Source organism: Zalophus californianus, chromosome 5, assembly GCF_009762305.2.
Source record: "Zalophus californianus isolate mZalCal1 chromosome 5, mZalCal1.pri.v2, whole genome shotgun sequence".
Lineage (NCBI taxonomy): Eukaryota > Metazoa > Chordata > Mammalia > Carnivora > Otariidae > Zalophus > Zalophus californianus.
Genome location: NC_045599.1, coordinates 26,641,113 through 26,667,147, shown reverse-complemented (window position 1 = coordinate 26,667,147; position 26,035 = coordinate 26,641,113).

Genomic DNA, 26,035 nt, shown 5'->3' with positions numbered 1-26,035 from the left:
TTTCCAAACCAATAAATGGAATTAATAGCACATCAAAAACATAAATCTTGCAGGCACCAGTGTGGCTTAGTCGGTTAAGCATCCAAACCTTAGTTTTGGCTCAGGTTGTGATCTCAGGATCATGGGATCAAGCCCCACATCAGGCTCCAAGCTAGGTGTAGAGCCTGCTTGGGATTCTCTCTCTGCCCCTCCACTCACCTCCCCCTTCCCACCTCTCTAGATAAATACATAAATAAATAAATCTTTACGTCAATCCAAAAGAAAGCAAAAAAGGAGGAGATGTAAGTAGCAAAGAAAGAGCATGGTAAATAGAAATGACAAAGTAAGATGCTAAAAATAAATCCCCATGGCAGTAATCACAATGGAAGAACCTTGCCAGTTAAACATGATCGCTTGATTACATTTTAGAAATATAATTTTGTATTATGTTGTTTGTAAGAGAAACTTGGAAGATACAAGCATACACAAAGATTAAAATAATGGATCAGAAAACCCAATGTCCATCAGCTGAGGAAGGGGTAAACACTATATGGTATATCCACACAATACAATGTTATCCGATCGGTAAAAGGAACCAAGTACGGATTTGTGCTACAACCCGGATGAACCTTGAGAACATGATGCTAAGTGAAAGAAGCCAGACCCAAAAAGCCACCTACCGTATGTCTCCATTTATAGGAAATGCCCAGAAAAAAACAATCCATGAAGACAGAAAGTAGATGCATGGTTGCCAGGGGCTAAAGGAGAGGGAAATGGGGAGTGCCAGCCAATGGGTAGTGTTTCTTTTGGAGAAGGTGAAAGTGTTCTGGAAATACATAGTGGTGATCACTGCACAAATGTGTGAATGTACTACAAGCCACTTGACTGTACACTCTAAAAGGATGGACTTTATGGTCTGTGAATTCCAACTCAATAAAAAAGACATACATTAAAAATAGGTGAAATGATGGGATGGAATACAGGTCAAATAAAAAAAAAAAAAAAAAAAAAAACTCTTCCGGTTCTGTTCATTCCTGACAAAAGACTTTAAGGCAAACAGCAAGGATAAGGAGAATTACTGCCTGATGAAAGTGACCATTCACCAGGCAAATAAAACAAAATTTAAAAACATAGCTTCAAAACACATAAAGCAAACTTGATACTGTTATAAGGAGGCACTGACAAATTTACCAACATTTCAGGAGATTTTAACATAGCTCTCTCAGTAACTGTCTTCAGCAAATACAAATTGATAAAGATAGAGAAGATACAAACCACACCATAAATAAGCTTGATTCATATATACAGAACCCAGCAATAGGATATAGAGAGAGAACCCATCAATTTGAGAAGAATACAGTCTTTTCAAGCTTACAGCAAACTGTACAAAAAACTAACCACGTGCTACATACAATGCCACAGAAAAATTTTCAATACCACAGAATCAAAATCACAAAACAAGTTCTCTGACCACAATGTAATAAAACAGAAATCAGTAACAAAAAATGTAACCTAAGAACCTCTACGCATTTGGAGACTGCTTACATGTAAATTTGCAAATAATTCATGTGTCAGTGAAGAAGTCATAATGGAAATTAGAAAATATTTCAAATTGAGTTATTAGTACATAAACTACTCAGATATAGTGAAGACATATATATATCAGAATTTGTATGATGCAAAGATAGCAAAATATAGAGGGAAATGTGTGTATTCAAAAAAAAGTCTGTATTAGAAAAGAACAAAAGGCTAGGGGCACCTGGTGGCTCACTCAGTTAAGGGTCCAACTCTTGATGTCAGCTCAGGTCATGATCTCAGGGTTGTGGGATCAAGCTCCTTGTCAGGCTCCGCATTCAAAACGGAGTCTGCTTGAGATTCTCTCTCCTTCTCCCTCTGCCTCTACCCCGACTCTCTCTCAAGAAAAAAAAAAGAGAGAGAGAGAGAGAGAGAAAACAAAAGGATCAATATCATAGATCTGAGCATTCAACTCAAAAAAAAATCACAAGAACAGTAAATGAAGAAAATAGGCAAAAAAGAGAGAAGGGCGGAGATTTTTTTAAAAAGAAAACAAATGATAAAACGATTAAAAAATAAATTTTTATTTAAAAAAAACGATTAATAATACCAAAAGCTAGTTTCTTGCAAAAACCAGTAAAATAGCACCCTCACAGCAACACTGGTCAGGAAAGAGTATAAACAATATAAGGAATGAAAAAGAGAGTGAGTTACCACAGATCTAGCAGAGATTTTTTTTCTTAAACATAATGGATTACTATGAACAACTTTAAGAAATCCATATGAAGACTGAAATGCAGTGGACCATTCCCTAGAAAAATGGTTTGCCAGAACAAACTCAAAAAGAAATGGAAACCCCGTATAAACCTATAAAAGAAAGCAAATCAATAGTTAATCTGCTCACAGAAACAAAACCAAAACCAAGAGGCCCAGACAGTTTAAAAAGGCAATTCTATCTTATACAAAATATTTCAGAAAACAGAAGGGAAAGCTCCTCCATTCACTTCATGATGCTAGTGAACTCTTAAAACAAATGCCAGATGAGAACAGTAAAAGAAAGGAAAATTATGGGTCAATTCACTCATGAACAACACACAGAAAAATTCTAAATAAAACACTAGGAAATCAGACTTCAGAAGATGATACCTGGTAACCAAGAGCATATCCCAGCAACACAAGTGCAGATAAATTCTTATTCCTGTAATTCACTACATTAACACATTAAAAAAGAAAATCTCTGATCACCTCAGTAGATACAGAAAAAGCACTTGATGAAATTCAACACCCATTCATAACTTTAAAAAAACAAAAACTCCTAGCCATTTAGGAACAGAAGGAGGCTCCCTTGGGCAAAATCAGGCTTGAGAATGATCTCCAGTAATGCCCTTTGAGTGCTCTCTCTAGCACTTGAAATGGAGTGGGCAGAGGAACCTCCCGGTGCCTGCCAGGCAGCATTTAATCATTGCAGGGGACCAGGGAGAGCTGGCTATCTGCTCTACCTCCCCTTTTCTGAATAGAAATTCTAACTGGGCTTCATCCTGCGCTTGCTTCACTGCCAGTCACTTGCTGGTGGGTCAGAGAGGCTGGGACCTGTCTTTTGAGTTCATAGAGTGGCAGATGACATCAGGATCTGCCGCACATCACCTGGAGATCTGCTGGAATTCAACCTGCAGGTAGGGACCAGGTGTGACCTGATATGTGCCCCCTGAAGAGAGGGTACTAGGTTATATGCCTCTGAAAAAGGCTGAAAATAGCTACCTGGCGATTTTAGGGGCTGACCGTGGCAAAAACTGCCTGGCTGGTCACAAAACTCAGTTCTTCCTTCCAGGCACATGGGTACACAGAATCCTGCCTCTCCAGTCATGTGTGGCCAGATGTTAGCGTTGCCGCCACTGGAAAGCAAGCCTAAGTGATGTATGACCACCCATGTTCCTTCCACTTCTGGTGCCCTTGTTCCACCCATGTTGGAAAGAACGTGGGTCCCTCATGTGATCGTTTAGAGAAGTGACCACCCATCAGAATTGATGTGAAATTTAAAGGAGCAAGAAATCACCTTACTTTTTGCTACAGATGCTGAGTTTTTGAAACCTGTTAGAGCAGCTAATACTATCTTAGCTAATAGAGGTAAATAAAACCTACATCATACTCAAAGTGGAATGTTAAACTCCTTCCCTTTGGAGTCGGCAAAAATCAAGGATGTTCAAGGTCTCCACTACATTTCTGGAGACTCTAGCAAGTACAAGTCTGTATATCTTATCCTAGTATAAGTCTGACTGATTGATAGATAACTATGGGTGGGAAGGCAGATGAAAGAGCCACTAAGAGGCATAAGATTGAAAAGGAAAAACAAAAATATTTATTTACAAGATGTCAATATGCAGAAAATTCGCAAATTTCTAAAGACAGAGTTTGGCAACCTTACCAACTGATATAGAAAAATCACTTGTGATCTTCTATAATAGCGACAAACACAGGGAAAATACAATTTTTCAAGAATGCATCGTTTATAATAGCACAAAAGATACAAGGTACCAAGAATAAATCAAACCAAATGTACATTAAGTGTTTTATAGAAAAAAATTTTGTTTATAAAAGACATTTAAAAGACTTATATAAGTGATGACATAAACTATGTTCATGACTAGGAAGGCCCAATATTCTAAAAATAAAATTTTCCCCAAAATTAATCTTTAAGTTTCATGTAATTCTTTTTTTTTTTTTTTCAGATTGATTGATTGATTTGAGAGAGAGGGAGTGCAAGTAGGGGGAGGAGCAGAGGGAGAGGGATGAGCAGACTCTGTGCTGAGCGCTGTCAGACGTGGGGCTCGATCCCAGGATGAGAGATCATGACCTGAGCCAAAATCAAGAGTTGGACGCTTAACCACCTGAGCCACCCAGGCGCCCCTAAGTTTCATGTCACTCTAATCAAATCTAATCCAAATCCAGAGAAGCCAACCATAGCCAAGACAATCTGGAAGCAAGGAATGGCAGGACTGATCTTAAAATAAGATATCTTATAAAGCTATAGTAATTACAACACTCATATGCTTTGGGGATGAATAAATACACCAGTGGAACAGAGTAGAAAGCCCAGAAACAAACCCACATGTACATGGGAGCCAGATACTTGCCAAAAGAGGCAGCATTACTAACAGGGAGAAATTATATGCGATTCAATCACTGGTCCTAAGACAATTAACTATCCTATAAAAATAAGATAAAGTTAGAGCAAAACTATAAAACCTTTAGAAGATAACAGAAAATATCTTCAAAACTCTCAGGAAAAAGATTGCTTAAACAAGTATAAAACGCAAACCATAAAGGAAAGATAAATAAATCTGACTACATTTTATACGCAGGGGATATATATTTGTACTCACTTGCATGTGCACAAAGCAATTCAGGAAGCATGTATAAGGAATGAATAACAGTGCTGAAGGTCTCGACAGATGGAGACAAGAGTAGAGGCAATGATTTCGTTTATACTTACGGTATTGTTAACCATGACTATAACCACAACTCTGACTATACTACTGATCTAAAAAATAGATTTTTTAAATGTCTATACTCCAAAAGTTATCTTAAGCAAAGCCCTAATCGGAGGCAAGATGTTTATAGTCATATAATAAAGTATTAGTAACCAGGGGCACCTGGGTGGCTCAGTTGGTTACGCATCCTACTTTTTTTTTTAAGATTTTATTTATTTATTCAACAGAGAGAGAGAGAGCGAGAGCAGGAACACAAGCAGAGGGAGTGGGAGAGGGGGAAGCAGGCTTCCTGCCGAGCAGGGAGCCTGATGCGGGACTCGATCCCAGGACCCTGGGATCATGACCTGAGCCGAAGGCAGACACTTAACGACTGAGCCACCCAGGCGCCCTAAGCATCCTACTTTTAAGTTCAGCTCAGGTCATGATCTCAAGGTTATCAGATCAAGCACCCCCCTCATCGGGCGATGCGCTCAATGCAGAGTCTGCTTGAGATTCTCTCTCTCTTGTTTGCCCTCTGCCCCTCCCCTCGCTTGCACACTCTCACTCGCTCGCTCGCTCTCTCTCTCTCAAATAAATAAATCAATCTTTTAAAAAAATAAAGTATATAAAGAAATTGTTGGCGTTCCAGTGGCACAATCGGTTAGCACGTGGTACTTATAAAGAAACTGTTAGTAATAAAAAGACAATCCGGTTAAAAAAAAAAGGGGGGCAAAGGTATGAACATGCAAATTATAGAAGTGAAACCTGGAGGCTGATACGAAAAGGAAAGGTTACTCCATTCTTTTAATAATCAGGAAATGCTACTTAAGTTTACACTGCAATACGGTTTCACCCTCATCAAAGTGGCAGTAATTAACCAGTCCAATAACACCCAGTGCTGACAAGCTCCAGGGGAAATGGGACTTCTTAGACATTTTGAGAGGAAGTGCAAATTGGCACTGCTACTTTGGAGAGCAATTTGGCAAAATCTAATTAAGTTAAAGATGTGTATATCCTGTAATCCAGCAGTTACACGTCCAAGTCTATATCCTAGAAAGACTCTAATACATAATCACAAAGAAACATTTAAAGAATGTTCTCAGGACTGCTGGTAATAAAGAAAAACTGACAACTCATATGACCATCAGGAAAAAAACATACAAATAAATTGTAGTATAATCACAGAACAGAATGGAACATGAATGAATCCAAGCTATGAGTACTAATACGGATAAATCTTAAAAGCATAAGGTTGACTTTAAAAAGTAAATCGTCAGGCGCCTGGGTGGCTCAGTCATTAAGCGTCTGCCTTCAGCTGAGGGCATGATCCCAGGGCCCTGGGATCGAGCCCCGCATCAGGCTCCCTGCTCAGCGGGAAGCCTGCTTCTCCCTCTCCCACTCCCCCTGCTTGTGTTCCCTCTCTTGCTGTCTCTCTCTCTCTCTCTCTCTGTCAATTAAATAAATAAAATCTTTTAAAAATTAAAAAAAAAAACATAATAAAGACAACCCAAAAATCCCTATCAGTGGTTACCTCAGGAGTGGGAGAAGAGAATGGGTGAGGGAAGGGCCTGTAGAAGACCTTACCTGTATATGTACTATTCAACTATTTTTTTCAATCTAAAGAAAATAAGACCCAGGCATGATAGAGCAGGGGATAATAGAGTATACCAGTGTTTGCTGTATACTTTTCTATATAATGAACACATTTTTAAAGTTACACCCAGACTATAAATAATTTGAGAATCTTGAGAGAATTCCATCCTTTATACTTAATTCTATTTCCCAATTTTAAAAAATTAATTCACTGCTATACTTTTTGTCATTTCAAGTGCAAATAAATAAGTATATACGGAAACTTGTAATAACCTACTCTTTAACACGAATATGGCTCTGGATGGTGAGTATAATTTTCTACTCTTCTGTTTTCAATAAACAAGAATTCATTTCAAAATTCCATAAAGACAAGGAAAGAGAAAAAGCAATGAGGCTTCAGGTTCAAGATGATAAACTAAATCAAGGCTACCCTCTTCTCCTCCTGCAACAAATCCACAAAAATATTGGCAAAATCTTTAATTACACACACACACACACACACACACACACACGTGTTCAAAACAAGAAAGGAAACTCTAGTTGACCACAAAATGTGAGGAATGCATCAAAGAAAGAGAGGGGAAAATAAGAGCTACAAACTACAGAGGGATGCCATTAGCCAGGATAAAAAACAATTCAGGTGCAAAAAAGGAAAATGACAGCAGACAGATGTTTCATGCTCCCAGCAGAAAGCCAGAGCCCAAGACGGCCTGGGTCACTGGTGATGACTAGGGACACTGTACCAAGAACACAGACCCAACCCTGCAGGTGCCCACACCACCCTCAGTGGGCGAAGCCTCCACATGAAGGTGTCTCCCTCCAGTGAGGAGCAGTGACTACAGATGCTCAGATCAGAAAGAGAGGGTGGTCCCTGAACAAGGAACAGGGCTCACTACATCCATGAGATCAGCCCTCAACATCTCCTTCTCTGGACAAGCAGGAGTGCTGGTCCCACTCACTCCAACACAAGCACTGTGCAGATAGCAGACAGACACTAAGGAACGCACAACTGAAGATAAAACATGGTAATAAGTGCACCTGGGTGGCTCAGTCAGCTAAGTGTCTGCCTTCCATTCAGGTCATGATCTCAGGGTCCTGGGATCGAGTCCCGAGTCAGGGTCCCTCCTCAGTGAGGGGTCTGCTTCTCCCTCTCCCTCTGCCTCCTCCCTCCTGCTCATGCTCTGTCTCTCTCTCTCTCAAATAAATAAAATCTTAAAAAAAGAAATAATATGGTAATGGACCGCCAAACGTCAAGACCATGAAACATAGACCAACTTAGCAAACAGGAGAGCTAATTCAAAGGAAATAGAGTTTGTAGAGCAAACAGGCACAAGATTTTTTTTACCATGAGAGTATTTGATATACTTAGAAAAATATGAGAATAGCATACCCATTAAAGAAGAAGAAAAGGTTACGAAAAAGCAACAGTCTTAGTAAAAATTGACATGTTTATATTTAAAAAGACTTCATAAAAGAGCTAAGTCAGTGAGCAGACACACCCAAAGAATGAATCAGGGACCAGAACCTCTTCCAGAATAGGGCACCAAGGCATAGAAAGAAACAACACAGGGAAACTTGTGAGGGAAAGGAGAATAAAAAGAAGGAACATTAACAATCTGCCACAACGTGAAGATAAATATGTGTCTGCAGAAGGAGAGGACCTAAAATAAATAAAATCTAAATGCTAAAATAAATAACTCACACATACACCAGCCCAACCAAATATGAAAATACATTATAAAGATTTTATGATCGTGGCAGTGTGGTACTGTGCATGACTAAACAGAAGAGAAAATCCAGAAATGTGAAAATTTAGCTTACTTCAAGGCAGTGCCCTCAAATCAATGGGGAGAAGATAGGCTTTCAGAGAAAATGGTGTTGGTATACTAGAAAGTCAGAGAGAAGATAAAACTGGATCAGTTCCTTACACCAAAGCCCAGAATAAATTCCAAGCCAGTTCCAGTCAAAAGTCTAAAAGTAGGAGAGAGTCCAAGATGGCGGAGGAAACCTTAATTTCGTCTGGTCCCAGGAATTCAGCTGGAGAGCTATCAAATCATTCTGAACACCTACGAACTCAACCAGAGATCTAAGAAAAGAATAGCTGCAACTCTACAAATAGAAAAGAAACCACTTCCTGCAAGGCAAGAGGTGCGGAGAAGTGAATTGGAGGCAACACATGGGAAGATAGAACTCGGGGGAGGGGGCCTCCGCAGCCGCTACCAGCAAGTGATAGAGCCGCGGAGCACAAAATCGGAACTTTTAGACATCGGCTCTGCTGAGGGACATGCCAGCGTGAAAGATACTCAGGTGGCAAAGTGGGGCAGAATCCTAGGTGGAACAGTGTGGTCTCAGGAAGACCAGGGGTGCCTGAGTGCGCCAGAGCTCCCAGGTATTGGAGCGGGGAAGCCGGGACTCAATCGGCTTTACCCAAAAAGTAAAGAAGACCCTTCATCTTCCAGCAGGGACCCAACAAGCGGCACAGCTGGGGAGACTCCTCTTCCTCCCCGGGGAGGAGCGGTGCGGGAGCGCACCGCAGGGATCTGCTGGGTTTGGAGACTCCACACGGGGTCGGGTGCCAGAGATAGAAATGCTGGGTCACAGGCCGGGTGAGCACGCAGTGCACCCGGAGACCGGGGACATGGGAGTGACTGACTGCTTTTCTCTGGGGGCGCACTGAGGAGCAGGGCCCTGAGTTCTCAGCTCCTCCAGGTGGAGATTGGGAGGCCACCATTTTCGCCCTGGTCCTCCAAAGCTGTACCGAGAGCTTGCAGGGAACAAAAGCTCCCGAGAGCAAACCCGAGCAGCTTGCTTAGCCCGGACCGACAAGGGCGGGGCAATTCCGCCTCCGGCAAAGACATTTGGGAACCACCGCAACAGGCCCCTCCCCCAGAAGATCAGCACGAACAGCCAGCCAAGACCAAGTTTACCGATCAAGGAGAACGGGAGAACTCCAGCGCTAGGGGAATACTGCACATAGAATTCATGGCTTTTTTTCCATGATTCTTTAGTCTTTCAATTTTAACTTGTTTTCTCTTTCCCTTTTCAACCAATTTCCTATTTTATCAACTCTTGTTTTTAAATCTTTCTTAGTTTTCATTTTTACAGTTACACATTCTATCTTTTCAATGTTTTTATTTGTGCGTGTGTGTGTGTGTGTGTGTGTGTGTGTGTGTGTATAAAAGTTTTTCTTTCTTTACAATTTTTGGATGCAGTTTCTTGTAACAGACCAAAATACACCCAGAATCTAGTGTATGGCTCATTCTCTTCACCTGTCTGGTCATACTCTCTTTTTTTCTTCTTTTTATTTTTTTTGTTTTGTTAAAAATCTTTAATTTTCATCTTGCATTTTCTATGCTTTCAAAGTATTTAATTTTATTTTTGTATACATATGAGGTTTTCTTTCTTCACAATTTTGAGATATAGTTTCTTCTAGCAAACAAACCAAAATACACTCAGGATATAGTATCTTCCTCTGTTCTATTCACCTGTTTATATTCATTTTTTTCTCTGTCTTTTAATTTTCTTTTTTTATTTTATTTTATTATGTTATTTAGTCACATACAGTACATCATTAGTTTTTGATGTAGTGTTCCATGATTCATTGTTTGTCTTTTAATTTTCATTTTTACAGTTACATTCTATCCTTTCATTTATTTAATTTTATTTTTGCACATATATAAGTTTTTCTTTCTTTACAATTTTGGGATCTAGTTTTCCAACAAATGGACTGAAATACACACAGGATCCAATGTATTGCTCTATTCTGTTCACCTGTCTGATTCTTTTTTTTCTAATTTTTTTTTTCAGTTTCGGGTCTCTTCTGATTTGTTTAGTGTATATTCCTCTGGGGTTGCCGTTGCCATTTTAGTATTTTTTTCTCTCTTTCATCTATTCTTCTCTGGACAGAATGACATGACAGAAAAACTCACCTCAAAAAAGAGAACAAGAGGGGCGCCTGGATGGCTCAGTCGTTAAGCATTTGCCTTCGGCTGAGGTCATGATCCCAGGGTCCTGGGATCAAGCCCCTTGTCAGGCTCCCTGCCCAGCGGGAAGCCTGCTTCTCCCTCTCCCACTCCCCCGGCTTGTGTTCCCTCTCTCGCTGTGTCTCTCTCTGTCAAATAAACAAAATCTTTAAAAAAAAAAAAAAAAAGAACAAGAGGCACTACTGATTGCCAGGGACCTAATCAATGTGGACATAAGTAAGATGTCAGAACTAGAGTTCAGAATGACAATTATAAAGATACTAGCTGGGCTTGAAAAAAGCATAGAAGACAATAGAGTATCCCTTTCTGGAGAAATAAAAGAACTATAATCTAATCAAGTCAAAATAAAAAAGGTTATTAATGAGATGTAATCAAAAATAGAGGCTCTAACTGCTAGGATAAATGAGGTAGAAGAGAGAATTAGTGATATAGAAGACAAAATGATAAAGAATAAAGAAGCTGAGAAAAAGAGAGATAAACAACTATTGGATCACAAGGGGAGAATTCAAGAGATAAGTGATACCATAAAGCAAAATAATATTAGAATAACTTGGATCCCCCAAGAAGAGGAAAGAGGGGAGACAGAAACTATATTGGAGCATATTATAGTAGAGAACTTCCCTAATCTGGGGAAGGAAATGGGCAGTCAAATCCAGAGGCATAGAGAACCCCCCACAAAATCAATAAAAATAGGTCAATACCCCAACAAATGATAGTGAATCTTGCAAATTTCAGAGACAAAAAGAAAATCCTGAAAGCAGCTTGGGACAAGAGGTCTGTAACCTACAAGGGTAGAAACATTAGATTGGCAGCAGACCTATCCACACAGACCTGGCAGGCCAGAAAGGACGGGCATGATATATTCAGGGTCCTAAATGAGAAAAATATGCAGCTAGGAATACTTTATCCAGCTAGGATGTCATTCAAAATAGAAGGAGTGATAAAAAGCTTCCAGGACAAATAGAAACAAAAAGAATTTGTGATCACCAAACCAGCCCTACAAGAAATATTGAAAGGAATCCTCTAAGCAGAGAGAGCCCCAAAGTAGCAGACCAAAAAGGAACAGAGACAATATACAGTAACAGTCACCTTATAGGCAATACAATAGCACTAAATTCATATTTTGCAATAGTTACCCTGAATGTAAACGGGCTAAATGCTACAATCAAAAGACACAGGGTATCAGACTGGATAAAAAAGCAAGACTCATCAATATGCTGTCTGCAAGAGACTCATTTTAGACCCAAAGACACCTCCAGATTTAAAGTGTGGGGGTGGAAAACCATTTATCATGCTAATGGACATCAAAAGAAAGCTGGGGTGGCAATCCCTATATCAGACAAATTAGATTTTAAAACAAAGACTGTAATAAGAAGGACACTATATCATAATTAAAGGGTCTATCCAACAAGAAGATCTAACAATTGTAAATATTTATGCCTGTAACATGGGAGTAGCCAATTATATAAGCCAATTAATACCAAAATCAAAGAAACACATCGATAATAATAGTAATAATAGTAGGGCACTTTAACACCGCCCTCACTGCAAAGGACACATCATTGAAGCATAAGATCAACAAGGAAACAAGGACTTTGAATGACACGCTGGACCACACGGACTTCACAGATATATTCAGAACATTCCATCCTAAAGCAATGGAATACACATTCTTCTCGCATGCACATGGAACATTCTCCAGAATAGATCACATCCTGGGTCTCAGGATCTGATCTCAACCGGTACCAAAAGATTGGGATCATTCCCTGCATACTTTCAGACCACAATGCTTTGAAACTAGAACTCAATCACAAGAACAAATTTGGAAAGAACTCAAATACATGGAGGCTAAAGAGCATCCTACTAAAGAATGAATGAGTCAACCAGGAAATTAGAGAAGAATTTTAAAAATTCATGGAAACAAATGAAAATGAAAACACACTGTTCAAAATCTTTGGGATGCAGCAAAGGCAGTCCTAAGAGGAAAGTATATAGCAATACAAGCCTTTCGCAAGAAACAAGAATGGTCTCAAATACACAACCTAACCTTACACCTAAAGGAGCTGGAGAAAGAACAGCAAATAAAACCCAAATCGAGCAGAAGAGAATTAATAAAGATTAGAGCAGAAATCAATGAAATAGAAACCAAAAGAACCATAGAATAGATCGATGAAACTAGGAGCTGGTTCTTTGAAAGAATTAACAAGATTGATAAACGCCTGGCCAGACTTATCAAAAAGAAAAGAGAAAGGACCCAAATAAATAAAATCATGAATGAAAGAGGAGCGATCACAACCAACACCAAAGAATTACAAACAATTTTAAGATCATATTATGAGCAACTATATACCAACAAATCAGGCAATCTGGAAGAAATGGATGCATTCCTAGAGACATATAAACTACCAAAACTGAAACATGGAGAAATAGAAAACCTGAACAGACCCATACCCAGCAAGGAACCTGAAGTCATCATCAAAAATCTCTCAACAAACAAGAGTCCAGGGCCAGATGGCTTCCCAGGGGAATTCTACCAAACATTTAAAGAAGAATTGATACATATTCTTCTGAAGTGGTTTCAAAAAATAGAAATGGAAGGAAAACTTCCAAACTCTTTCAATGAGGCCAGCATTACCTTGATCCCCAAACCAAAGACCCCACCAAAAAGGAGAATTACAGACCAACATCCCTGATGAACATGGATGCAAAAATTCTCACCAAAATACTAGCCAAGAAGATCCAACAGTACTTAAAAGGATTACTCACCATGACCAAGTGGGATTTATTCCTGGGCTGCAAGGGTGATTCAGTATCTGCAAATCAATGTGATACACTACATAAATAAAAGAAAGAACAAGAACCATATGATCCTCTCAATAGAAGCAGAAAAAGCATTTGACAAGTATAGCATCTTTTTTTGATTAAAACTCTTTGGTGTAGGGACAGAGGGAACATACCTCAATATCATAAAAGCCATCTATGAAAAGCCCACAGCAAATATCATTCTCAATGGGGGAAAAACTGAGAGCTTTTCCCCTAAGGTCAGGAACACTGCAGGGATGTCCACTATCACCACTGCTGTTCAACATATTACTAGGAGTCTTAACCTCAGCAATCAGACAACAAATAGAAATAAAGGGCATCTGAATCAGCAAAGAAGAAGTCAAACTCTCACTCTCTGCAGATGACAGGATGCTTTATGTGGAAAACCCAAAGACTCCACCCCAAAATTGCTGGAACTCATACAGGAATTCAGCAAAGTGGCAGGATACAAATGCACAGAAATCAGTTGTATTTCTATATACTAACAATGAGACAGAAGAAAGAGAAATTAAGGAGTTGATCCCATTTAAAATTGCACCAAAAACCATAAGATACCTAGGAATAAACCTAACCAAAGAGGCAAAGAATCTATACTCAGAGAACTATAGAACACTCATGAAAGAAATTGAGGAAGACACAAAGAAATGGAAAAATGTCCCATGCTCATGGACTGAAAGAACAGATATTGTTAAAATATCTATGCTACCTACCTATAGAGCAGTCTATACATTCAATGCAATTCCTATCAAAATACCATCAACTTCTTTCAAAGAGCTGGAACAAATAATCCTACAGTTTGTATGGAACCAGAAAAGACCCCGAATAGCCAAAAGAATGTTGAAAAAGAAAACCAAAACTGGGGGCATCACACTGGTCTGATGTTTTAATTAAGCTATAATGTTCTCTCAGTGGCTGCAGGCATCCGGTCAGGATTTTGTCTGCATGAGACACTCTCCCCGTAAAAGGACCATTATTTCATTAGCAAGGCTTGATGGACATGTAGTGACTCCATGAGTCGAAACTGTGATGGTCACCAACACTCAACAGCTTTAAAGCTGCTTGGGACTCCTTCCTCCTGAAGCTTAACCAGTCCCCGAGAAGTGGGTAAACATGACCACAGAACAAAGTGCACGTTGGAAGAGCTTTTCCTGTAGAAGATTCAGGGCACTTTGAGGGGTTTGAGTTCATACCCAATGGCTTATTATACCCGCCTATTTTACCTGTAGCTAAAGACAGGTGTGTGAATGAGATGAGGCTCCCCACTAGAAGACAGTTGGATGCAGAGGCCAAAAGGACCAGATTTTGGAGTCAGCTCCCATGGGTAGGAAAAAAAGGCTCGCGGCATCACAATCCCGGACTTCCAGCTCTATTACGAAGCTGTCATCTCAAGACAGTATGGTACTGGCACAAAAACAGACACAGCGATCAACGGAACAGAATAGAGAGCCCAGAAATGGACCCTCAACTCTATGGTCAACTAAACTTCGACAAAGCAGGAAAGAATATCCAATGGAAATAAGTCTCTTCAACAAATGGTGTTGGGAAAACAGGGCAGCCACATGCAGAAGAATGAAACTGGACCATTTCCTTACACCACACACAAAAATAGACTCCAAATGGCTGAAAGACCTCAATGTGAGACAGGAGTCCATCAAAATCCTAAAGGAGAACACAGGCAGCAACCTCTTCGACCTCAGCCGCAGCAACTTCTTCCTAGAAACATTGCCATAGGCAAGGGAAGCAAGGGCAAAAATGAACTCTTGGGACTTCATCAAGATAAAAAGCTTTTGCACAGCAAAAGAAACAGTCCACAAAACCAAAAGACAACCGACAGAATGGGAGAAGGTATTTGCAAATGACCTATCAGATAAAGGGCTAGTATCCAAAATCTACAAAGAAATTATCAAATTCCACACCCAAAGAACAAATAATCCAATCAAGAAATGGGCAGACAACATGAACAGACATTTCTGCAAAGAAGACATCCAAATGGCCAACAGACACATAAAAAAATGCTCAACATCCCTCAGCATCAGGGAAATACAAATCAAAACCACAATGAGATACCACCTCACACTGGTCAGAATGGCTAAATTAACAAGTCAGGAAACAACAGATGTTGGTGAGGATGCAGAGAAAGGGGAACATTCCTACACTGTTGGTGGGAATGCAAGCTGGTGCAACCACTCTGGAAAACAGTATGGAGGTTCCTCAAAAAGTTGAAAATAGAGCTGCCTTAGGACCCAGCAATTGCACTACTGGGTATTTACCACAAAGATACAAATGCAGTGATCCGAAGGGGAACATGCACCCCAATGTTTATAGCAGCAATGTCCATAATAGCCAAACTAAGGAAAGAGCCCAGATGTCCATAGACAGATGAATGGATAAAGAAGATGTGATACATACACACACACACACACACACACACACACACACACACAATGTAATACTACTCAGCCATCAAAAAAGGAAATCTTTGCGACAATGTGGTTGGAACTAGAGGGTATTATGCTAAGCGAAATAAGTCAATCAGAGAAAGACAATTATCATATGATCTCACTCATATGTGGAATTTAAGAAACAAAACAGAGGATCATAGGGGAAGAGAGGAAAAAATAAAACAAGACGAAACCAGAGAGGAGGATAAGCCATAAGAGACTCTTAATCATAGGAAACAAACTGAGGGTTGCTGGACGGGAGGGGGTGGGGGGACGGGGTAGCTGGGTGACAGGCATTAAGGAGGGCACTTGATGTAATGAGCACTGGATGTTCTATAAGACTGATGAGTCACAGACCTCTACCTCTGAATACCTTATATGTTCATTAATTGAATTTAAATTTAAAAAGATCTAAAAGTAAAAATTGAACCCATACAAGTATTAGTAAAAAAAAAATTTTAATTAAAAAAAATGGGTGAATATCCAGCATCATTGAAAAAAAGTAGGAAAAATTTTCCTATTGTGACTCAAAATCCAGAAGGAATCAAAGAAAAAAATTTTGACTACAACAAAGTCAAACTTCTATAGGACAAAAAAATCAAGAGCTCCTGTATACTAGCAGTAATCAATTGTAATATATAGAAGGAAAAGAAATATCAGTACCATAATATATCTTGGGATATACCTAATAAAACATGTGCAAGAAAGAGTACAACTCTAAGACTTAAATGGATGAAAAGTGAACCCGAGTATAAACTACAGACCAAAATAAATGTCCCACTCTGGAGGGGGATGTTCATAGTGGGGGAGGCTATACATGTATGGGGGCAGGGGTTACATGGGAAACCTCTGTGCTTCCCCCTCAATTTTGCTAGGAAAAAAAATGCTATTAAAAACAGTCTCAAAAAAAATGGTCTTGGGGTGTCGGGTGGCTCAGATGGTTAAGCATCTGCCTTTAGCTCAGGTCATGATCTCTAGGTCCTGGGATCAAGTCCTGCTTCTGGCTCCCAGCTCAGCGGGGAGTCTGCATCTCCCTCTCCCTCTGCCTCTCCCCATGCTTGTGCTCTGTCTCTCTCTCTCTCAAATGAGTAAATAGAATCTTCTAAAAATAAAAAAAAAAAATTTTAATGGCCTCAATACATATTTTATTTTTAAAAATCTAAGTAAACAAATATAGTAAAAAAACAAGTTTAAAAAACAACAAAGGAAGCATTTACCCTACCAATTATCAAAGCACAAACATATAAAACTACAGGAATGACTCCTGTTTGCATCAGAGTAAGGATAGGCAAATAGAGCAGAAAAATATAACTGAGAGTCCAGAAATGGATCTATGTGCATGTAAGAGGCTTTTCAACTAAGAGGTCGGAAATTGGACCTCAGTAATGGTATTGAGACAATTGATTCTCCATTTGGGGAAAAAATAATGTCCCCATACATTGTTTTCAAAAAATAAATTTCAGATTGATCAAAGACCTAAACAGTAAAAAAAAAAGAAAGGAAAAAGTCAAAGCTTTAGAAGAAAATGTGAAGTTGGAGAAAGCCTTCTTAAATCACAGATATATACATATATTTAAAATGATACATTTGACTAAATAAAAATTGCAAGTAGGAATATTGCAAAAACAACAAAAGAACATAAACCATCATACTGCATCCTGCAGAAAATACATTTGTCATTTATCTAACAAAGTATCCAGCCTACATAAAGATCTCCTAGGAAAAAGATAACCCAATAGAAAAAAAAATGGATAGACAGGTAATTGATTGACAGAAAAACCACAGAGACAGTAACATGAAAATATGTTATCTGTCCCCTGCCTGTTGCAACTTATGGTGGCTATTGACATTCCTTGTTTTACGGCCCCTGTGGCCCCACTGCCTTCTCTCCTGTGTACAAATATCTCCCTCTATCTCATCCACTTTGCACCTGCATTTTGGGGCACACCCAGATAATCCGGAATACTCTCCCCATCTCCGGATCTTTAATTTTATCACATTGTTTGCCATAAAAAGTCATATTCATCCCTTTGTCAAAAAGGTAATTGTCATAGTCTCCAGGGATTAGGATGTACTTATCCTTGAGGGAGGAGGAGAGCATAATTGAACCTACCACAGGCCAGTTGACTTGGTGTGTAGAGTGATGTTAGTCTTAACTACCCAATGGGGTTGTTGTGATAACTGAATGAGTTAATCCATGTAAAGCACTTAGAACAATGCCCGGCTCAAGAAATAGTGCTTCCTACTACAAGTAGTAGAGTAGTAATACTGAAGGACTTTTTGAAGCAAGACACAAAAAAGCACAAACTATAAAAAAAAAGGAAAATTGATTTTCTAAACTCAACTCCATTAACATTTAAATTATCGATGTGATAAAGAACTCTACAACTTAAATGAAAAGATAAACTTCAGACTGGAAGAAGATATTTGCAATGAAATGAAATGAAAGATTAGAATCTACTATGTAGAAAGAACGCCTATAAATCAAGAAGAAAAAGACAACATTATGAAAAAAAAAGGCAACAGATAAAAACAGGTAATTCACAGAAAGGAAATGTAAATGGCCAATAAATATGAAGTGATCTTTAATCTAACTAGTAATCAGGGAAGTGCATTTAAAACTGCAGGGAGATACCATTTCGCTTCTATCAGGTTGGTAAAAACCTAACAAAGTCTAATAACGTAGCAATTACTGACGAGGACAGAGAGCGATGAGAAAAGCATAGACCATTACAGCTGATGTGGAGATCAATCCAAGCAGGATATTCATCAGCGTTTATACCACATTTCATCAAATCTGAAACACCACTGATTATAAGATGCATCATTATTTTGTATATCAATAAAAGAAGAACACTGTGAAATAACTGTAAGACATCATGGATTTCAGAGATGTTAAAATGAGAAAAAAGGTCTATCTTAGACAGTGTGAAATATACTAGTGAAAAAAATTGGAAATAAACTTCATGTTTATTCATCACAAAATGGCTCAAAAAATGCACACTATACATTCATACAATGAAATTCTTATTACAGCTAAAAGGAACAGATCACAAAAAGAGCTATTACTGAATAAAAATATCAAGACACAGAATCATATCATACAGTCTAACATTTATATTCACGTGTGTGTGAACACATGTGCACACACACACACACACACACACACACACACGAAATCATACCAAACTTTTTTTAGTTACCTTTTGTGGTAGAAGGATTACATCAATACCTCAAGTTTTCCTACTTCCCTCAATCAACGCCCTTTGTCATGCCTACCCATACTGACTTTGGGCTTAGCTACATGGCGTGGTTTGGCCAATAGGGCAGTAGAAAACTAGACACAAGCCAAAGCTTGAATGAACACTTAAGGCATTGCCTTATAGACCCTCCCAGCTAGACAAAAGGGAATCTAGGACGCTTAAGAACATTGTCTGACATGGCCAGAGTAAGTAAGTAAGCCTAGAAAAGATGAAGTTTTTAAAAAAAATTATGGGTGTGCCTTTTGGAAAATGGAGTTAAATGGCATCGGACGCATTCAAAAATCCACAGTTTTTGAGGCTGTTGTTTTGTCTTCAGTGCCCCCAGGCTGGAAGAAATTATTCAAAATGTACAATGGCCTGCAGACAAGTAAAAGGTTGAGAAATTACCCAAAGGGCATATTTCTTCTTCAGGCATGGCCACAGAGGACTGTGGAAAAGGAAGAACATCTCAGAGGGTAGTGCCCAGGCCTGGAAGATAAGGCACTAGGAAGCCACTCCAGGTGAGCAGAATTAGGCGCTAATCAAGGGACATTGACCACCTCTGAAGTAGCAGGTACCTGGAAGTGAAATCCTGACAAAAATAGAGAAACCTAGTTAGGGCGCCTGGGTAGCTCAGTCAGTTAAGCATCCAACTCTTGATCTCAGCTCAGGTCTTGATCTCAGGGTCTCAAGTTCAAGCCCCACCGTGGACATGAAGCTTATTTAAAAAAAAAAAAGAAAAGAGAGAGAGAGAAACCTATCAACATTCTTCCAGCTTGATTTTAGAAGTGCTATGGACAGGGACGCAAGACAGCTCCCATTCTTTCCCTTCTAAATGGGAGTGTCCACTGCAGCTGTCCTGTTCCTGTCTCACCATTGTATTTGAGGCAGGGGAGCAGTCACTTGTCTTTTTAGGTCAGAGGTCCCCTGATCAAGAGATGCTGCACTCAGGGAGCTACATGCAGATCTTAGATAGATCATGAGATCCTACACTCTAACCATGATGACATGACTGGAAAATCTTTTATGGACACTGGAATGGGGGAGAGCCTACTTTGCACAAGGGATTCGTGTGATTAATTGTGGCCAAAGTGTGCACTATGGTAGACTGATGGCATTCATGGCCCCAGCGCTTCATGTCTCTCTCTATCTGTGCCTTTTTGTGGTGTCCTCTCACACTGACACTGGACTTGGTTTAGCCCAACGAGACAATAGCAAACCAGACACAAGCAGAGTCTTCAAAAAGGACTTGTATGGTTCCATCTCCTTCCTGGGACTCTCACACTGAGAACAGGCCTAGAATACACTCGTGGAAGACTAAGTGGAGGAGAGCAAAGTCGTTCCAGGGCAGGCCATCCAGATCAAGCAAACCACCACCATCCTGCCAGGTGAGCACCAGCTTAGTCCCAATCCCACAAACTACCAGACCACCTGTACATTCATGGATAAACGGCGGCGGCTGCAAACTACTAAGTTTTAGTAGGATATGTTAAGGAACAGGATGGTATGCAAAGGACTTGAGCCTTACTTGTAACTTTTCTTTAAAAAAAAAAATGACAGGGGCACCTTGGTGGCTCAGTCGGGTAAACATCTGCCTTTGGCTCAGATCATGATCCTAGGGTTCTGGGATCGAGACCCATGTCGGGCTCCCTGCTCAGCGGGGAGTCTGCTTCTCCCTTTCCTTCTGTGCTCACTCTCTCTCACTCACTCTTTCTCAAATAAATAAGATCTAAAAAAAAATTTTTTTAAGAAAGAAGACAAATAATAAGATATAGATTCATTATTTGTGTAACTAAAGAGTTGAAATTGTTGGGGTGCCTGGGTGGCTCAGTTGGTTAAGCAGCTGCCTTTGGCTCAGGTCATGATCCTAGGGTCCTGGGATCAAGTCCCGTATAGGGTTCCCTGCTCAGCTGGAGGTCTGCTTCTCCCTCTCCCACTTCCCCTGCTTGTGTTCCCCTCTCTCGCTGTCTCTCTGTCAAATAAATAGGTAAAATCTTTAAAAAAAAAAAAAGAGTTGAAATGTTCATGTCTGAATATTCTAAGATCAGAAATTTTAACTCTTAGCATCCACTCAGAACCAAAAAGCACCCAAAGATATTGTGCCTCCCTACCACATCTCCCCACAGACTAATATGTAACTCTCAAAAAAAAAAAAATAGACATGAAGAGACATTCCATCAAAAAGGATATACAGCTAGCAAATAAGCACATGAAAAAATGTTCAACACCATCCCTGCGTGTCATGAGGGAGACATGTAGAAAGACCACTATGAGTTCACTACACCTGCTAGAACAGTAACATAAATAGTAACATCGCCAAATGCTGACCAGGAGGTAGAGAAATTCTACCTCTCATAGGTTGCTGGTGGGAGCATGAAATGGTAGAGACACTCTGGAAAGTAGTTTGGCAGTTACTTTTTATGAACTATAAATATATTAGGGACATTTGCAGTAAGCAACACAGAGTTATCAAATCACTATGTGGTACACCTGAAACCAATGTAACATTGTGTGTCAACTACGCTTCAATAATCATATGAGTATATACTTATTAGAAATATACTCATCCTATGACTCAGCCATCACATCTGACCCAGAAATCCTAAATAAAAACTTATATCCAAACAACACTTACACATGATTGCTCATAGCACATTATAAAAACCAAAATTTGGAACACCAAAACCTCCCTTAATACATAAATGGTTAAACCATGATATATCCACAGCACGGAACACTATTCATCAATGAAAATAAAGCAACTACTGACACACACAACTTTGATGCATCTCAAGGGCATTATGCAGCATGAAAAAGGCCAGTCTCAAAATGTCACTGCAAGATATATAAGATATATAATTATATATAAATGAGATTCTATTTACATTACATTGGCAAAATGACAAAATTATAGAGATGGAAAACAGATTAGTAATTACCAAGGTTAAGGATGGTTGAGGAAAGGGGGAATGGGTTTGACTACAAAGGCAAGAGGGAAATTTTTCAGCAATAGAATAGTTCTGGATCCCAAATGCAGTGGGAATGACACAAGTCTATACAAGTGACAAAATGACAGAACCATATAGACACAATGTATCAATGCCAGTTTCCTGATTTTAACACTGTACCATAATTATGTATGATGTAACCATTGGGGGAAACTGAGGGAGAGGTCCACAGGACCTCTCTGTAGTATCTTAGCAACTTCCTGTGAACCCATAATTATTTCAAAATAAAAAGCCTTAAAAATAATAATTTTAGAAATATTAAACTATAACATTAAAATTACATATATCCTAAAATAGCTTATTTCTAGATTTTCTGATTGCAGAACTAGAGACTATGTCATCAGAAATGAACTGGCCATTTTGGAGGGGGTCCCTGCTGGGCTGGGTGGAGTCAGGGCACACGTTCATTCAGGCTTACATGACAAGCTGCCCAGGCAGCTTCTAGATCACTGTTTGTCAAACCTCATAGGTTGAGGTCTATTTGTGAACTGAGAATAATAGTGGCTAGCAACCAGCACTGATTTTTTATTGTTATGTTAATCACCGTACATTACATCATTAGTTTTTGATGTAGTGTTCCATGATTGTTTGTGCATAACACCCACTGTTCCACGCAGAATGTGCCCTCTTTAATACCCATCACCAGGCCAACCCATCCCCCCACCACCCTCCCCTCTAGAACCCTCAGTTTGTTTTTCAGAGTCCATCATCTCTCATAGTTCATCTCCACCTCCAATACCCCCCCTTCATTCTTCCCCTCCTGCTACCTTCTTTTTTTTTTCTTAACATATATTGCATTATTTGTTTCAGAGGTAGAGACCTGTGATTCAACAGTCTTGCACACTTCACAGCACTCACCATAGCACATACCCTCCCCAATGTCTATCACCCAGCCACCCCATCCCTCCCACCACCCCCACTCCAGCAACCCTCAGTTTGTTTCCTGAGATTAAGAATTCCTCATATCAGTGAGGTCATATGATACATGTCTTTCTCTGATTGACTTATTTCACGACCAGCTCTGATTTTGAACGAAATAGAATACAGCAGCCTAGAAAATACTGGAACGCAACACAGGTAGTAGGGACAAGTATAATTTCTTAAAATTTTCATGTAATGTGTACACTGACAGGGTCACTCACTACATAAAATGTATTTCTTACTGGGGATTACCGAAGATACTTTTAGAAAACACTGTCTCAGAACAACACCTTCCCGTGGGCACAAAGAAGTGGATACAAAGAATTCTCGGCTGGACCATGGGTAAGAGAGGAACCTGGGAACTTAAACATCCATCAACTGAGGGATGGCTAAATATGGGGTGGTCACACTAGGGAACACCACTGTATTTGTCTTTTATTGCTGCTGTGAACCTAAATAAAGAGGAAAACCAAGGCAGTCTTGAATTACCAGAAACTGAGTTTATTCAAGAACAGCAGAGGAATTGCAATTTGGGCAACGCAGGCTGTCTGCTGAGCGTCTGGGGCAGGTTGTGTTTATGGCAAGGAATGCAGAAGCGGGAGGGGGTGGGGGAGTACAGCCAGAGTCCACACGGTAAATTCCTTGGCTCGAGGATGGGGAGGGATTCTTGTCAGATGTTCTTCAGCCAAGCATTTACGGGATTCAGTCTCTCGGTTCTTAAGTCCCATTCTGAGGGCACATGCGTGAAATACTCCATTTCTATTCACTGGTTCTAGATTAAAGTCCTTTCACGGTGCCTTAACAAATTACTACAAACTTAGTGCCTTAAAAACACAAATGTATTCTCTTACAGTATTTTCCAGAAATCAGAAGTCCAGTACAGTTTTCAGCAGACTGAACCCAAGTGTCTGCAGGCTGCGTTCCCTTCTGGAGACTCCTGGGGAGAACCCACCCCCTGTTCAGTCAGGGGGCCCACAGAATTCCGTTCCCTGCACTTGTTCACAGAGGTTTGTTTTCTTGCTGGCTCGAAACTGAGGGCTACTCCCAGTTTGTAGAGATCACTGCCTTCCTTGGTTCATGGTGCCCCCCCTTCCTCCATCTTGAAAGCCAGCAACAGGAGGCCCTTTACACATGAGGTCTCTCTTACCTACCCTTCCTCTTCCACTGCTGAGGACTAGTGATTCAACTGCGCTCACCCTGCTGATCCAAAATAATCTTCCCATCTCAAGGTCCCTGCCCTTAGTCACACCTGCAAAATCCCTTGGCCATGTAAGGGAACATATTCACAGGTTCCAGGGGTTGGGTTAGGGGATGAATGGACATTATTATGCCTACCACAGCCATGGAGGAGTTTTTAAAATGAGGTGGCCCTAGGGGAGCCTGGGTGGCTCGGTGGTTAGGCATCTGCCTTCGGCTCAGGTCATGATCCCAGGGTCCTGGGATGATCCCCACATCAGGCTCCCTGCTCAGCGGGAGGCCTGCTCCTCCCTCTCCCTCTCTTACTCCCCCTGCTTGTGTTCCTGCTCTCACTGTCTCTGCCTCTGTCAAATAAATAAATAAATAAATAAGTAAATAAATAAATAAATAAAAATTTAAAAAAAAACAAACTGGTGATTCTCTGTTGTAAACATTCTAGGATATGGCGGGCAACATAGTATCAAACAGCATAGAGCTTCAAGGTTACTCTAAATAAATAAATAAATAATAAATAAATAAAATGAGGTGGCCCTAGAGGCGCCTGGGTGGCTCCATCAGTTGGGTATCTGACTCTTGATTTCAGCTCAGGTCATGATCTCAGGGTCTTGAGATTGAGCCCCAAGTAGGGCTCTGTGGTCAGCGCAGAGTCTGCTTAAGAGCTTCTCTCTCCCTTTCCCTTTGCTCCTCTCCCTTCCATAAAGTAAAAAGTAAAATAAAATAAAATGAGGTGGACCTGTCGGTGAGGATATGGCTAGATTGCAGAGATATTTTGTTAAGTGAATGTTTGTTAAGCAAGTCATAGACTGACATATGGTGTATTACCTCTTGTGTTTTTATAAATACACACAGACACACAATACTACATGCATAGACACATATAAACAGTACAGATTTTCCATGGACACACATGTATGTATATAGACAGAATAAAGATCTGGAAGATATGTACTAGATTGAGAACCATAACAACTTCCAGGAAAGTGGGAATGGAGCCGAGTTTGGGCTGGTCAAAGGAGGCTACAGCCTTATTTAGTATGGTTTTCCTTTTCACAAATGAGACTATACTTATGCACATTTATTGGAGCAATTAAAATTATAACGTATAAGTAATACAAAATTTTTAACAAGCTACTCAATTATTCTGAGGAGCCAAGTATAGATTGTCCATTTAATGCAGAATACAATAAGAGAATCAGAGTTTTGTAAATTTTATTTCATATAAAAAAGGACCCAGGAAAACAGCTCCAGAAACACATTTGGCCCTCCCCTGTCTGACAGGTGTCAGCCAAAGCTAGGTATTTGGTTGCTGTGGTCCTGAAACCTCAAGATGGGGCCTGAATGATCAGCCATGAGAGCAAGTCCACTCTGTCCTCCGCCAAGATAGAAACTTCTTTCATTTTCAAGGCTATGCCCCAGCAAGATCAAATACATCTGTGTCACGCTCCTACAGATCTCTGCCTGGCCCCAAAGCCACACTCCCACCAGAAGAGTGAAGTACATGTGTGCCCAGAGGCCTATTGATAACTCCAAGTGGGTCTGAGCCAGGGAAAGCCCCATGCCTCTCCAGAGAGAGAAATACTCAAGTACAGAATGGACATACAGAGGTGAAGAAAGGAGCTCAAGAGCACCTGATGGCTTGCTGCACCCCCAGGTCCACCTATGCGCGCGCGCGCGCACACACACACACACACGCGCGCACACACACACACACACACACACACAGGGTTAAGAAAAAGCTTCATTGTCCCCAGGCCCTGCACCCACAGTAAATGGCACTGCGTTTAATGCCCATGAGAAGGGAGAGGCCACTTTATCACTGATTCCGCAGAATCCGATTGCAGACTGTGGTCCTGAACATAACCCACA